The 15,543-nt window shown below is 44.8% G+C and overlaps 1 protein-coding gene across 12 annotated transcripts in view; it reads left to right on the plus strand.

The window, feature by feature from the left end:
- ATXN1 (ataxin 1) overlaps nucleotides 1-15,543 on the plus strand; it is a 424,117-nt gene that overhangs the window by 260,533 nt on the left and 148,041 nt on the right. The window lies entirely within an intron of this gene.

The following is a 15,543-nucleotide window of genomic DNA, read 5'->3' on the forward strand; positions in this document are numbered from 1 at the left end:
ATTCCTTTCGCTGTTGGAACGCCCTTTCTCCTGGTACACTTACGCAGTGTCAGGTTCAGAGCAAACTCTTTCAGCTGGGCTATTACGATTCTTTTAGGTTGGTGGGTAGGGAGTCACATCCTCTGGGCTAAGGGTCAGCAACCGGGATTTCCACCCAGCAATTATGTTTATTTATGTGAAGTTTTTTTCTGGAATGAATTTTTTTTTTTCCTGGCTTTCAAAACTCTGAGGTATGCAAATACAGTCGGCGGTTTTTGGGTGCTTCTCTTATTCAAAACGGGCTGATTTACTGGTTGGTATTAAGGTGCAGGGGCAGGATTTGGGGGTTAGTAAAGTATCAGCTGCGGGTTGCTTTTCACGAGGAACTTTAGTATCGAGGAGTTGAAGAGATAGCACACTATGGATGTCAAGGAGCTTATCCGCCACGAAACTCAGGAATCGGACCAGCTGTGTTGCTTTCTGGAGATTTTACCTCATTGCTAAATTGTGTCCAAAAAAGAAAAGAAAGAAGTTGACAAAGTTTTAATGGGGGAAAGAATACAGCTGCAGGAAACCCAGGATTGGCTGTCAATGTATTGTCTTCAAGGTTTAGAAAACTAAGAACCAGCTTTGACCAGGACTCTGTGTGTGTGTGTGTGTGTGTGTGTGTGTGTGTGTAAAATACATACATGCATATGTATATACATACATATTTAATATATATCATGTATTTGTGTATATATTAAATATACATAAATACATATATTTGTGTGTATGTATACATATGTAATTTTATACAATAAGTTTTTAGCTTATTCAAAAAAATTTTTTTAATGTTTAGTTTTTGAGAAAGAGAGAGAGGGAGACAGAGCATGAGTGAGGGAGGGGCAGAGAGAAGGAGACCCAGAATCCGAAGCAGGCTCCAGGCTCCGAGCTGTCAGCCCAGAGCCCCATGTGGGGCTCAAACTCATAAACGGTGAGATCATGACCCAAGCCAAAGCTGGATGCTTAACTGACTGAGCCACCCAGGCGCCCCTCTTTTTAGCTTCTTAATAATTCAGTCAGGAAGTTTTCCAGGCATTTTTTTCACCTCTATTTTTCCAGTTGCACAAATGATTTTGAAAGAGTAAGATACTGCAGCGGGAGGAGTGCGTATATCAGGGAGGAAAAGCATTGACACTGAAAAATAAAATTTCCACTGCATTTTTTTTATTTCATGGTTTTCTGAAAATTTGTATTAAAATATGCTGCTTTATCTGTATTTCCTCAGAGTTAAATTGTCTTATTAAAATAAGCTTATTAAATTTGAAATCTCCCAGTGCCACATGTCACTGGTGGAAAACACTGGAGTTTTAGTGTGTTAGCATTTCGTGCATGTGATCATGCTGGTTCTGGTGAAAATATATAGCTCCCAGAATCAACAGACCCAAACTCGATTCCTGGTCCTATGGTTCAGGTCAAGAAAGTCTGAAACCTTTGGCAAGTCACTACCCCCATGAAGTGTTATTTTTGTTAAGTCTGTATGTTACTCTTTTATTTTGTACATCTATATGCAACAACAAATAACCTGTTAATCGATAGGTTGACATCTTCGTTTGGGGTCCCTGTAAGGGGCACAGTGTTGTGTAAGGCACTTGAATACTTACTAAAAAGTCTCTCTTATTGTAAAAATTTCTGTCACTGTTGGGGTACCTGGGTGGCTCAGTCGGTTGAGCGTCCGATTTCGGCTCAGGTCATGATCTCGCAGTCTGTGAGTTCGAGCCCCGCGTCGGGCTCTGTGCTGACAGCTCAGAGCCTGGAGCCTGTTTCGGATCCTGTGTCTCCCTCTCTCTCTGTTCCTCTCCTGCTCATGCTCTGTCTCTCTCTTTCTCTCTGTCTCTCAAAAATAAACATTAAAAAAAAATTTTTTTTAACTTTCTGTCACTACTAAGGAATCATTTGGATCCTAGAGTAGTAGTGAATTTTACTAGAAATGATCTTCCCAATCAGGTGGCCTTGAGAATACACTTTTGGTGACTTCTTTATCTCTGGTGATATTTTAGAAAGCATTTTCATCTCAGGAAACAAGTGTCTTATGGAAAAAAAAACGCTCTAGGTTTCAGGTTACATTTAAATGAATAATGCAGATACTAAAATCAAAATAGCTTTTGTTTCAAATCTGGTGGGTTTTTTTTTTTTTAAACGGTTGCTTTGAAATGCTCATGTGATACCCTGTCAAACCCCAAACATTAAATGAGGTTTTCAAAGAAGTTCTGAAGTGTAAAATTGAAGATGCCACATGGCCAACTAAAGTAATTTTAAAATCCTTCTGTGAAGGGAGTGTGTTGTGAGAAAGGAAGAAAGTACTAAATTCTAGTGAACTCCTTCGGAGCTTAGGACTTCCTCTTCCAGACTGCATTTGCTTTGGAGGGAGTGGCAGGGGGGCAGGGTCCCAGTTTTCTCAGCACGTTGTGAAATGAGTCATCTTGGCCATTAGTAATCTTTTAGGATCCTAGCGCTTTTTTACATTGAGTTCATACTTTGGGGTCCTTGGTGTCCGAAAGCCTATGGCCGTAGGGAAGACAGGAGATTTTCAAAGAATGTGTGCTCGCACATAGATGGTGTCGGAATGTAGAGAAACATTGGAGGAACTGTCATAGCAGCTATTGGAATGAGTGGCTTCTGTCCTCAGAATTCCTTGCAGATTGCACCACAAACATATTGCCTCTGCAGGACCCCTCGGCCTGTTGCCACTAACCGCCTCTCAAATCTGCCACCGTCTTTCTGGCAGATGAACGTCGCTCCTGGAAGTGTCTCAGACTGTGGTATCTTTGTACAAGAAGGGGATGGTAAGGAAAACTTACCTACGGGTCAAGAGATCCGGGTTTTCTGCATGATGTTGCAGTTAACCTTGGAACTTTGGAACCCCTAGAGCCCCAGGGGCCTGATTTAGGAGGAGTAACATGAGAAAGTTGAGTTAAGTGGCCTCTGGTGGTTCTTCCTGCCCTACATGTCACGTTGCATAATGTATCAGCTTGGAGGAGGCAGGCTGGACCTTGCTTTTACCCCGTTTGGCTTCTGAAAGTCAATGATTTGGCACGACTTCAATTTACAACCGCTTTTTTTTTTTTAAGTTTATTTCTTCATTTTGAGAGAGAGAGAGAGAGAGAGAGAGAGCACAACTGGGAGGGGCAGAGAGAGAGGGAGAGACAGAATCCCAAGCGGGCTCTGCTTCATCAGTGCTCAAACTCACGAACTGTGAGATCCTGACCTGAGCGGAGATTGAGAGTCAGGTGCCTAACCAACTATACCACCCAGGTGCGTATAACTGCTTTATAAAATGTTGAGCATAATCTTATGGCAAAAAACCCACGATAGATAGATAGATAGATAGATAGATAGATAGATAGATAGACAGACAGAGAGTGTGAGTTTGTCATCATCATGACATCCTTTCCACAGGACCCTCCCAGATACCGTAGGACAACTCAAAGGTGTTCATTTGAGTGCCTTCTAAGAGTACAGTTTTAGTCATTTAAATCAGTCGTTTAAATTAAATTTAGTCATTTAAATTTAAATTTCGTCATTTAAACCACAAGTCATTGGTTTTTTTTTTTGAAAATTAAATACGAGCCACTTTTGAAACTAAGTTTTTAAAAACTGTCCCCCTCCACTCAAATATTGCTTTGCGTACATGCAAGGAGGCAGTGATGATCTCTATTTCTTTCTTAAGCTTTTCTGCTCCTCGAGTTACCTTTCAAAGCAGCCTCTCCTGACCTGTGTAGCACCCACCTCGTCCCTCTGTGCTCGCTAGCCTACTTCATTTTCCTTCGAATCACCTATGTATTACGTATTTACTTGTTAATTGTCCATTTCCTCAACCAGACTGTAAGCCCCATGAAAGCAGGGATATTATTATTATTATTATTATCATCATCATCATTATTATCAGATGGATCCACAACACCTGTGGCTGAGTACTGAGTGGGTACTCAGTAAATAGTTGACTGAATATCTAAGGAAAGTGTTAGTTACCCCTTAGAAAAGGGAATATAAACACGGTTCTCATGAGACTTGCTTGAATCTGATAGTCGTTTCATCATGTAGGGGGGTGGCCTGGAGAGATCATCTATTTTCTTTTCCTTAGAAATAGACACTAAATGTCTGTGATGGGTATAAGTAAATGTGGGAAAGGAAACAATTTGTTTTAAAAAATGTTTTATAGAACTATCAATAGAGTTTGGGGATTTTCTGATACTTAAAAAAAAAAATCCTGCATGGTACTGCACCTTGTGTATTTCCTCTCATTTTCCATTTGAGTGGTTCGCTTCATCAGTTGTTTTTGAGCCGCCTGACCTGGCTTTCTGTGAATGGTGGCGGTTTTGTCTCTTACCGTCACACCATTTCATTACCTTCGATGCTTGTTCCCAAAGCGGGAGCCAGGCTTGAAGGACGGGATCTACCTAAAAAGAAACTCACCATTTACTGAACAGCATCATTTACATTTCCTTCACTTCTGGATGATGCACAAATTGGGTCAAGGAAATAGTATGCCCATACCAGTTAGATCCATCCAACGGCTCCACGGTGTGAGAGAGGGAATTCACAAAGGCTTTCTTAGGGCGGCATCATCCTACATGGCTTTTGAGGGTGACAACAACAAAGGCTTCTTGGATTTTTGTGTGTTTCTTGACCCCTTTTGCCAGAGAACTTCTGAGTGCAAGAGTTACGTTCTTCCTCGGAAGAAACAGGAAGGCCAAAACAAACACCTGTGTGCCTATTTAGACAGCATTATGCTGCCTTCCTAAGCTTTGAAAAACGGCAGCTGAATTTCTAATCCCCAGAGTGAGAGAATTACATACACGCGCTCTGATAAGAGTGATTTGGGAATTTCCCGAGTGTCTGTCAATTTGTACCTTTTAGATTTGCCATCTGTGACACCAAATTCTCTAGCACTATCATAAAAAAGAAAAAAAAAATCCCAAACCCTGAAGTAGATAGGGGGATCAGGGGAGAAGGGGAGATTTTGCTGTGAGAATAATGAGCAGCCCCTCTCGATGCTTTCAGTCCTTGCTGTGGACGGTCCTGGGGATGGGAGTGCATGTTGTAAAGGCTCTGACTGAGCCATTCTGTGCAAGTACTCGGGGCCGTCTTGTGTGGCCTCGGGTCTCCCGGCGTTTTCAGCCTTACCCTTTTCTTTCACTTCTCAGGCTTCCTTTAACCACGTCTTAGTGGTGGTCTCACTAGTTCCTGGCCATTGCCCCTTCGGCAGGCCCTTCGCAGGAGCGACTGCTTCTGAGAGTTGATGTCAGAGGTGCTTCCTGAGGCCTTGGCAAAGTCCAGCACACGTTCCAGGCACACCCGTTCCCCTTGGCTTCATTTTCCCCCAGCCCTCAGCCTCCCCGCTCCCGGCATCTCTGCATCTCGGGGAGGAGAGAGAGGGAGATACACAGGACACCCAGACGTTGTGGAAGCAAAAATAAACGCTCGTGCATCTTCTACAATATTCGTGCTCTGTTGGGGAAAGGACACGTCCACGACCTGGTGAGGCTGCTTTCCAGCTGAGTAGTGCTGAGGTTAAAAGGCTTTGTGTTCTCTTTAAGATTGGAATTCACTAAATAAAGGATACTTATTAAAAGACTGCTGTGTGCCAAGGTGTGCTGAAGTCCGTTAGGGAAACAGTGATGTGTAATCGATATTTGCTGCTCTCGGAGACTTTGCTGACGGAGCCCTGGGTGGGGGGCTATGCACTTGGCATGGGAGTCAGGTGCCCCAGAAGGGATGGTGGGTAAGGGTGTTCAGAGCTGGGTTTTCAGGGAAGGCTTCAAGCACTGATGCACATCAGAATTAGACCTTGAAGCAAAGGGCAGGACTTTAGCCCGATGTCTGTGTGTGCTTTGAGAAGGCAAGGGAGGGAGAGCAGATACAACTAGTCTCTTACTTACCTGCTCCTGCGTCTGGGCAAACGAGACTTCATGGTCAGAAAGTTCTCTCCATCAGAAACGATGTTGTAAGACAGCCAACAAAGACATAGAGTGGGGATTTCTAGCATCAGAGAACCATTCTCCTTTAGGATCAGTCTTAGATGTTTATTTGCAAAAGCTGAAGCAAGCCCTCGGGTCACTTAAAGAAATGATGCCCTTCAACCCAAGTAAGTATAGTGTTTTGAACTTGAACTTGAAGACAGAAACCACACCCAGAAGTAAAAATACTTCTCGAGGGGTGTTTTTTGAAGCACCCACTGGTGAGGAGTCCTTGTGCACCAAAGCAGTGACTAGCTAGTGGGGCTGTCCCTGGAGGGACATAGCCTCTGACAATTCTTTCAGATAGAGATCAAGCAAGTCCCATGTTCCTGGACATCTCCGGGGTTGATCGGATCCATCGTCTTTGTTAAAATATGACTGATGTTACTTATTTCTTACACACTATATCATACCTTAGACTTTGAACCCCTAAGAGAGTGTTGTTTTCTTTTGCTTCCCTACAGAAAAGTGAGGCGCAAATAGGAACAAAATAACGTTGTTTTGTCAGAAAGCCCGAACAAAACCTATTGGTTCTTTCTCACCAGCAAAGAAATTGTTCCTTGGGACCGATGTCAAAAAAGACCAAGAGAAAGATAACTTTGTTCTTTTAATTCTCCCCAGTTTTTCACCTTGGTAAAACAATCATTTGTCAAGTACCAGAAAATCATGTAACCACTCCCCTGATGAATATTCACGTTAAATTTCAAGTGGTAGCTATACAGTAAATCGTGCTAAGTGGAATCTTATGGAAAGAATTAACTCATCACCTGTACCTCTTGAACATTAAGCTAACTTTTTGCAGGCACCTAAATACATATGTTTGCCTGATTCAGAAAAAGTAATTTTCAACAAGTATAAAATGCTTTTTAGGGGTGTCTGGGTGGCTCGGTCAGTTAAGCGTCCGACTTCGGCTCAGGTCATGATCTCATGGTTCATGGGTTCGAGCCCCGCGTCGGGCTCTGCGCTGACGGCTGGGAGCCTGGAGCCTGCTTCGGATTCTGGGTCTCCCTCTCTCTCTGCCCCTCCCCCACTTGCTCTCTGTCTCTCTCACTCTCTCTTTTGAAAATAAACATTAAAAAATTTTTTAAATGCTTTTTAGGTGGCGTAGTAAAATTCATTCTTTGAAGCCTATGTTGGAGGAAGTTGGTGTTTCAGCCTTTTTTTTTTTTTTTTTCTATTTGTGCTTAGGTTCTAAAATGACTTAAGTAGAACCCCTCCCCCCATGGAAATTTTAATGGGATACAAGTGGCAATCTTTTTAGAATCTTCCATTTCTAAAACTCAGGCAAGTTCTTGTCACCCTTTGGACTCTGAGCCATCTTCTTCCATGTAGAAATTCCACGTCTTTCCCTGTGTCTTTACAACACACATCTTGCTCACCATCTTCCTTCTGGCCTCAAGTGTCGGGCCAGGATGAGGCTTGTCCACCATGCCGGCCGAATTCCCTGCATAGGACCCTTGCACGAGTCCCTGGACGCTTCAGCCTGCACACGGCCGTCCTCGTGGACTTTGAGACGCTGCACTCTGTGCATCTAGAAGTGAAAACAGTTTTTCTAGAATAGTTTTCTAAAATTTCCGTTAGTTTGCTCTTCATTTCATTTTCCTTTTTTTCTTCGCCAGCCTTTGTAGTTTGCATAGAACTGAAAAATTGTAATTTCTCCAGGGCTAAAATCCAAGACTTTAATAGGCGGTCTTAATGCCCTGGGCTTCTACGAGTTGCTACCCGTTATAAGCATTGTAAAACTGACTCTGCGGAACAAAGAGAGCTGGGCACAAAGACTGCTCCCTTCTTCTACCATGGCAAGCCCTAGTTTTCCAGTCTTCTTTGCCTTTTCTTCTTTGTTCGCCAAGAAAAGGGGGCACGAGATTAGGATATTATTGTTCAGAAAGGGGACAGCTGTGGCCTGTACAAACAGATTTCTTTTCCCTTCCTTTTGGCAACCTCAGTCGCTCTACCTGTTTTCTGGGTCTCACGCTTCTGCTTGGGAACAAGCTCCCTTCCCCCGTTTTCAGGACACTGAGAAATTAACCATACAAATGTCCGTTGGTGACTGCGTGTCTACCGGCTCCCATAATTCATAGTAGAGTCATTCGGCCTTTCTGTGAAGTGAGTTTCTTGCCCCTACTCTGTCACCAGCACACGGGGCACAAGTGTAGGTGAAAAGATAGCATGTCAAGGTGAGGGCGATGGGTCCTGTCAGTCTGTCGCTCCCTTTAGTAGAGGAGATTAGCTGCCAAATGGTGTCTTGTTGCTGTCATTGGAGTTGGAAATCCAGGTTCCCAGCACTCTGGCGATCTATTTCTGTGCCCCAGCAATGACGCCACCTTATCTTAGCAACCTGCGGGCTGACACTTCTCTAAAGGCAGGCGAGGGAGTGGCAGTGGAAGACGGTGGCCTCCGGGGGGTCAGGAGGGAGTTGGCAGTCACGTTGCTAGTGGAGGAGTTTCCATTTCCTTCATCTGGGAAGGCCTCCAGGAAGGGATGTCAGTATCCTGGGACTGTCCCTTACTGAGGATAGTGGACCACGTGGTCGTTCTGATACAGATAGCATGCATGACGAATAACCGACCGATGAGTGGGTAGTCCAGGCGAACGTGGGGACTGCCAGGCCAGGATACTAGTCCATCTCAGAACACTGGATGGTATCAGTTTTGCTTGTGAGTTGGGTTAATGTTCTGGTCGTTCATCAGCACTGGCGTTCAGAGTTGGGGACACGGGGAGCTGTTTGCGAGGAATCGGGTCAGGAGAGGGAGCATAGAGGGAAACACCACGGCGTTGGATCTTGGTTCCTTTTCCCGTTGACCCTTCTGGCCTGAAAGCAGCCGGGTGTAACCAGAGCTTCTTTGCTGTGCTCCTGTAATTGATCCACGTACCCAGCATTGAAAAGGAACACTACTACTAACCTTGTCCTCTTCTTCTTAATTACTCTCTTCCTCCCTTTATGTCAAAATGAATTGGAGCCCAATAATTTTTTTTCCCCTTTTCTGATTTGGATCCAGAAGAACGTAGAAATCCTGAGTATTATATCTTAAAGTCTCTCACCTAGTTGGCCTTGTCTAGATGATGTCTAAAGTTGGGCCACCAATCGACATTGGATGCCTTGGGGACTTTATTCGATAGGCACTTCATTGTGGAGGCTCCCAGCCAATGACTCTGGATGACATTTTCTCCTAGGGTTGCTTCTGTCTGTGTTAGCACGGAGATGTTAGGACATTTTTCACGAAGAAAGAGCTAAGGGCAGGTCTACTTGGAAACCTTACTGAGAGATGGAAAGCGAGGGAATCTGATAAACGGGATGTCCCTGGGACATTTGAAACTTACAAATGATATGAAGTATCATTAGTACTTTTCCTTTCATTACCGAGAGAATTTCCGCACTGTCAGAAACCTCTGATCATTCCCTCCACTGAATGACCATACTTGTCTAAGATGTAACCGTATGGTACTGCGTCTCCATGCCGGGGAAGCCAGTTACGGGGTCACTGAACATTTTCAGCGTAGCTTTTATACACTCGGCAGATGCTGATTCCCTCTTCCCTACCTGGAATAAGGATAGATGTTGAAGATCCAGGACTGGAATTAAGAGAAATGATTTGGGGACAAAAAAGAAGCATGTAGGTAGCTGTTTATACTCTCAGAGCATCCTATGTCCCCAACATGTTTCTTAACAAATAAAATAATTCAGTTCTATTTGTTAGTGGGTGGTGTGCCCAAAAGGTCATCATTTAAGTTGTTGAAGTGGGGTTTTTTTAATTTATTTTTATTTTTGTTTTTTTCTTTATTTGAGAGAGAATGTGAGTGGGGAAGGGGGACAGAGGAAGAGAGAGAATCTTTTTTTTTAATTCTCTTTATTTTAGAGAGAGAGAGAGCAGGGGAGAGGGGCAGAAGAAGAGAGAGAGAGAATCTTTAAGCTCCATGCTGAGCATGGAACCTGACATAGGGCTCGATCCCATACCTCTGGGATCATGACCTGAGCTGAAATCAAGAGTCAGACACTCAACTGACTGAGCCACCCAGGGACCCTGGGAGGGTGGGGGGGGGGAGAGAGAGAGAGAGAGAGAGAGAGAGAGAGAGAAAGAAAGAAAGAGAGAAAGAGAGTGAGCAGAGGAGCAGCAGAAAGAGAGGGAGACAGAGAATCCCAAGCAGGCTCTGCGCTGTCAGCACAGAGCCCGACCTGGGGCTCACACTCACAAACCGTGAGATCGTGATCTGAGCCGAAGTCAGATGCTCAGCCAACTGAGCCACCCAGGCACCCCAAGGTTTGACGATTGCTTATTTTTTAAGAAACTGGGTATGGCAGATGATACCCAATTAGGCCTCATGAACCTCCTGCTTCATATGTTTGTTTTCACAGCCTACCTAGATTCACAGTAGGCTCTCTTGAGTTTGTTGTTGTCAGTCACAGGGGTAGGCATGACTGTAAATGGTAAAAACTAAGGAAAGGCTAGAGATGCCTTGGGTTCAGTCCAGGAGCGGGAGCATCAGGCTAAGAATGGACATCTGGGGTCTCCTCCCATTCCCTCCCCTCTGCGACCATGAGCAAGCACTCTCTGTGCCTGTATTTCCTTGTCTTCCAAAGGAACATAGTTATCACTCCCACTCAATGGTATTAGACTTAAAGGTATTATTCCAAATAAGAGACATTTGGAATCCTATTTGGGTTCAAATCCCAGACCTGCCACTCATTAGCTGTGTGTCCTTGGGAAATTGCCCAACTTCCCCGAGTCCTGTTCCCCTTTCCTTTAAAACAGGGTTGGTCAGACCCACCTTGCAAGATTGCTGAGAGAATTAAATGAGATAACATGTTGTTTTGGCCCAGTGATTGCTCCCTAGTAACTGTGCCAGCTGTAGGATGATAAACTTCACAGAAGAGAATTTATCAGGATGTGTTGCTGAAATGAACAGGTAAAGAACTACTATTTGCTGGTCTCTTTGTCGTAGAAATGGTCCTTCTGCAATATCAATTGTCATTAACCGTCAATGTCGTTGCGTTGATAGTGAAATCAGTTATGTATTGTTAAAACCTTCTGCTACTTTGACATCCATGGTAGATTAGTTACGACGGTGTAGGTGATAACACTGGTCAGATTTATCCATGTGCATATCTGCTGAGGGCCCTTGGAATTTTAGGTGATTTTTTTCATATTAGTCAAACTGAAAGGCCCAGTAGGTTTGGAAGATATGATAGTCTCGTCTATAAAAAGAGTAGGGAGATTCCCAAAGGCTATTGAGATGAGTGAAACTCTAAAAAAGAAAAACATTATTATATATTTTTGTGTAGTTACCATGTCTAGGTGCTGGTAGGTAAAAATGACCTAGTGCAGTTCTTTTGAGTGCAAGATAGAAAAATCCAGAAGATAGATATACATGTCCCTGTCTCTTCTTTCAGCAAATGTTTGCTGAGTGTGTGTTCTAAGGAGGACATCCGCAATGGCTGAAGGAGCTTTCAGTTACTAGGAGGGATGAGAAAATAGGCAACCACTTTATACTGTTGCAAGTGTTCCATCAGTGGTACCCACAGGATGCTATGGATGCAGACCAGTCTGGCAACTTCCAGAGTCAGAGAGGCCTTCATCCTCAGACTTGAAGAATGGGCGGGTGTTAGGCAGGAAACAAAGAGAGTATATTGGTGTGTACATACTGTGTAACAAACAACCCCAACATTTAGTGGCTTCCTACAACAAACATATTTCTTGTGATGCGGCATGTCAACTGGGCTCTTCTAGTCCAGCCCACTTGGCTCGGACTGGTTGAACCGTGATGACCTCATCCCGACGTCTAGCTGCTGAAGGAGAGGCAAGCTTCATCTGGGATGGCTTGTGCCTGCTCCACGTGGCCTCTCATTCGCCAGTGCGCCGGTCTGAGCTTCTCCATATCGCGATCTCAGGGGTCCCAAGGACAGCGAGAGAGGACAGACCCCAGCACACAAGTGCCTTGCAACCTCTGCTGGCAAGAGCCTTGCTCATTTCCCTTTGGCCAAAGCCAGCCGCCTAATGAGCCCAGATTCAAGGGAGGAGGGAGACAGCAGCTTTGTTGCATGGTAGACAATGTGCAATGAGCTCAGGGGTAAGGAGAGAAGCTGGAGCATTGGAGCCACAACTAATCCAGAGTGGCTAAAGCAGAGCCGGCCAGAAGCGTCAGGCTAGGAGGCCAGACCGTGAAGTGCCTTCTCAGGAAGCTCTGCCGAGATGCTGGGAGTCTGTCTGGAAGACCGGAGAAGAGTCGTCGAAAGATTTTAATCAGGGTGTTGCCCCAGTCAATAAGATCGACAAAAGCGTGGTTGGATGGCAAAAGTCTGAAAGCATTTCTTAGCCCGGACAATTGAGGGGCGTTTCCAAAAAGATGTCCCAGGGGTAGCTCGGGGAAGGCAGAAGTGCTACAGCTGAGAGCCGGTTCCAAGTTGACATATGCTTTCTAAACAGTATGACCAGACAAAGGGCGGCGGTCCTCCGAGGTAGGTCCAGGAAGACAGAGGTGCAGGTCATGAGCCCTAGACGTATGAAGTCTGCAGAACTCAGAACACCTTGAGGGAGTTAGATCTTGCTGGCAGCATTTATCACATCAGCCACTCACTGGCGCGCTCCCGCCAGACCCCTGTGGACTGGGATTCCCAAGTATCTGCCAGTGGGTTTATTGAAAGACAGTCTCTGAAAGTGCCGTCTCCTGGCGGGCGGTTTTACGACGTCATCCCCGTTGAAGACTCTTCTTTCCAGCAGGTCTCCCAGCGACCCCAACACAGACAGTGTGTTCCAAGGGCCCTCGGGCACTGTAAAAAAATCCTTCTCTGCCCTCTGACGGGACCAGGTCTCACCCATTAATTTCTAGAACTGACCTTTTAACTGTACTATGAAGTGTAACTCTTTATAACTACTAAAATAGAAACGACTGTTTCATTTCACTAATTCGAGTTACCGAGAGTGAGAACTTGTGGTTTTTCACCGATACGTTTGGGGGCCAGTTTGTTGTCACTGAAGGTGCCCGATATCAGGGTGGGGTGGGGACGACGGGATGTTTCAGGCCTCGGACTGTAACTCGAATGCTGAAAGTAATTATCTTTTATAGATAAAAAGTGGGGAGAGGGGCACCGAAATGTGCATGAAGGAGACAGTAATTTGCCATGTTTTCTTTCAAACTTTTCAGTAAAAAAAGAAAAAATAATAATATAGAAGAGTGTAGGCAGGGCAGTGCAGGCTGCCGCAGATGGTCCCTGATTTCTTCTGTCCTTGAGTGATGGACACCATCCTGAAGCATATAACTGAGAATACGTGGAAAACGAGGGGATAGAGGAAGACAGGAAGGCAAACTAAAAACCCAGAATGTAATCCGGTGAGGGCAGGTGGAGCACTCGGTGAGCTGAGTCCCATGTCTTCCCCATTTAAAGCGTTCCAACAGCCTTTTATAAATCACCTTCCAGTGGGGACCCTTGGCCATATGAGCTCTTCGTTTCGTGCTCACTGATAGGGGAGCGTTATGTCAGCATCGACTTCAGTCGGGGGGTACTGCTCTGCACGGCCGCGCGGTTTAGCGCCTGTACGTGCCAGCTGTTACTGGCAGGCACTGATACCTCAATGGGATGTATTTTCAAGGACAGGAAAGGGTTTGAGGAACCCCAGTGTGGGGTCAAAGGCCGAAGGCATTTTTTTTTTTTTTTCCTGCTGAGAAACAGCAAGCATGTTAGGTGTTTGTATCAGAGTCTTAGTCAAACAATTACATGGAGGACTGATAAAGAAACGTGCAGCGGGAGACCTTGTAATTTAAAGTGCCCAGATTTGGCCAGCGGCATACTCACGTGACATAGAAATGAAACCATGGCATGTTTTGGAATCCCTAATCCTGCCTATTTGCTTTAATAGCAGATCATCGCATAAACACTGACTCATTGCGTTTGACACTAAAAGAAAGATTTGGTGCATTGTGCTGTCTGGTCCGGCTTCCAGCACAGAGACCAGAAGAGAACCCGTGAAAGAGAGAGCAGAACAGTACGGGTGACCGAAGGAACATCCAACTCCCGTGTTTCTTCTGTACAGAGCCGTGACCGTATATGAGGTTTCGCATGGACTGTTAATCCAAATAACGTGTTTCCCTTTATAAATATGTATTCAGTCCGTCCTGGAGTATATAGAGTATAGAGGAAGCAAATAGAATCTTATTTTTGAAAGCGGGGTGATGATGCAGGTGTGTGTACCTTCTGCCACCTGTGTATTATTCCACTACGTTCTGTCAGCTTCTTTCCTTACCCACCTGGGCTTTCTATGGTACTTTAAGTGATGCGGCCACGCTGATCCACGGGAGACCAGAGTAGTGCACAAGGAAGGTCAGCACTTTGATCAGAACCACGTCCTGTTGTTTATTATTTAGAAATGTTAATAATACAGTGAAGTCGGGCTGAGTGGGACTTTTTTCAAAGATACCCTGGATTGCTTCTTGGGTTAATGCACAGAGGCAGTCATTTGTAATCTCAAGCCCGGCAGCCGGGAGGCTTGGGATGACTCCAGAGAACATGGCAGCCTTGTGCTCAACTAGCTGTCTAGTCTCACTCTTTAATCCGGCCACAAGGATCGCCGTGAGCTGCAGTTTTCATTTGACATAAAAGGCCCTCCGATCCGGTCTGTCTCATCGGTACATCATTCACGGACCTGGAGTCTTCAAGCTTCGCCTACTTGCTGCAGCGAACTCAGAAATGCAAAGCGCTGGAGACCTGTGTATTTACTTATCCCAACTTGATCTTAAATTTGACTACCATATTTCAGTTGATGAAACTGAAAACTCAGATCAGTTTCTGTGATAAAATAGGTCACCATGGTCGAAAATACTGGGCGGAAGTTGTGTTGATCTTCTGATAAAACTCTAGGTGTTAAGTCATACCTTTTGTTTGTTCGTTCGTTCGTTTGTTTGTTTTTATTGCTGGGGATCTTTCAGATGGAAGGGTGAGTGTCCGAATAAGGAGCCACAAATTGTATGAAAACCCATGGCAAAAGGTCATCTATGGTGTGGGGAAAATTTCCAAGTAGGCGCAATCTGATCTCAGCGGTTCTAGAGTCTGCAGTCAGTGTTATATCTTCCTCTTCTCTTTTTCAGACCTAACCTGGCCCCTCCCCTCAAGTGCCTGAAATCAGTTCATGTACGTGGGTTGACCTGTGGAGAAATCACACATGAAGCTGATAGGGACTCTGGCCAGGATATTTGCATTTTGCAAGGGCTTGGGGACCTAAGGGTTGAATTTGTTTAATGCAGGAATTTCAGCCAATCCTGGAGGAAATCTTCTGGGTATCATTTGTTTCCAACCTGTTACGAAGCAGGCAGCTACCCAGCTGATCAATACGTATACTACCCATTCTGACTTCTATACTATCACTCTTCAGATAAAATAACCAATAACTTAATAATAATTTCATGTATTTATTTATTTTTGAGAGAGAGAGAGAGAGAGAGAGCAAGCGAGCGGGGAGGGGCAGAAAGAGGGAAAGAGAGAGTCCCAAGCAGGCTCTGTGCTTGATCTCGTGAATCGTGAGATCATGACCTGAGCCAAAATCAAGAGTCAGATGCTTAACCGACTGAGCCA

Source organism: Leopardus geoffroyi, chromosome B2 (genome assembly GCF_018350155.1).
Source record: "Leopardus geoffroyi isolate Oge1 chromosome B2, O.geoffroyi_Oge1_pat1.0, whole genome shotgun sequence".
NCBI classification, from domain to species: Eukaryota; Metazoa; Chordata; class Mammalia; order Carnivora; family Felidae; genus Leopardus; species Leopardus geoffroyi.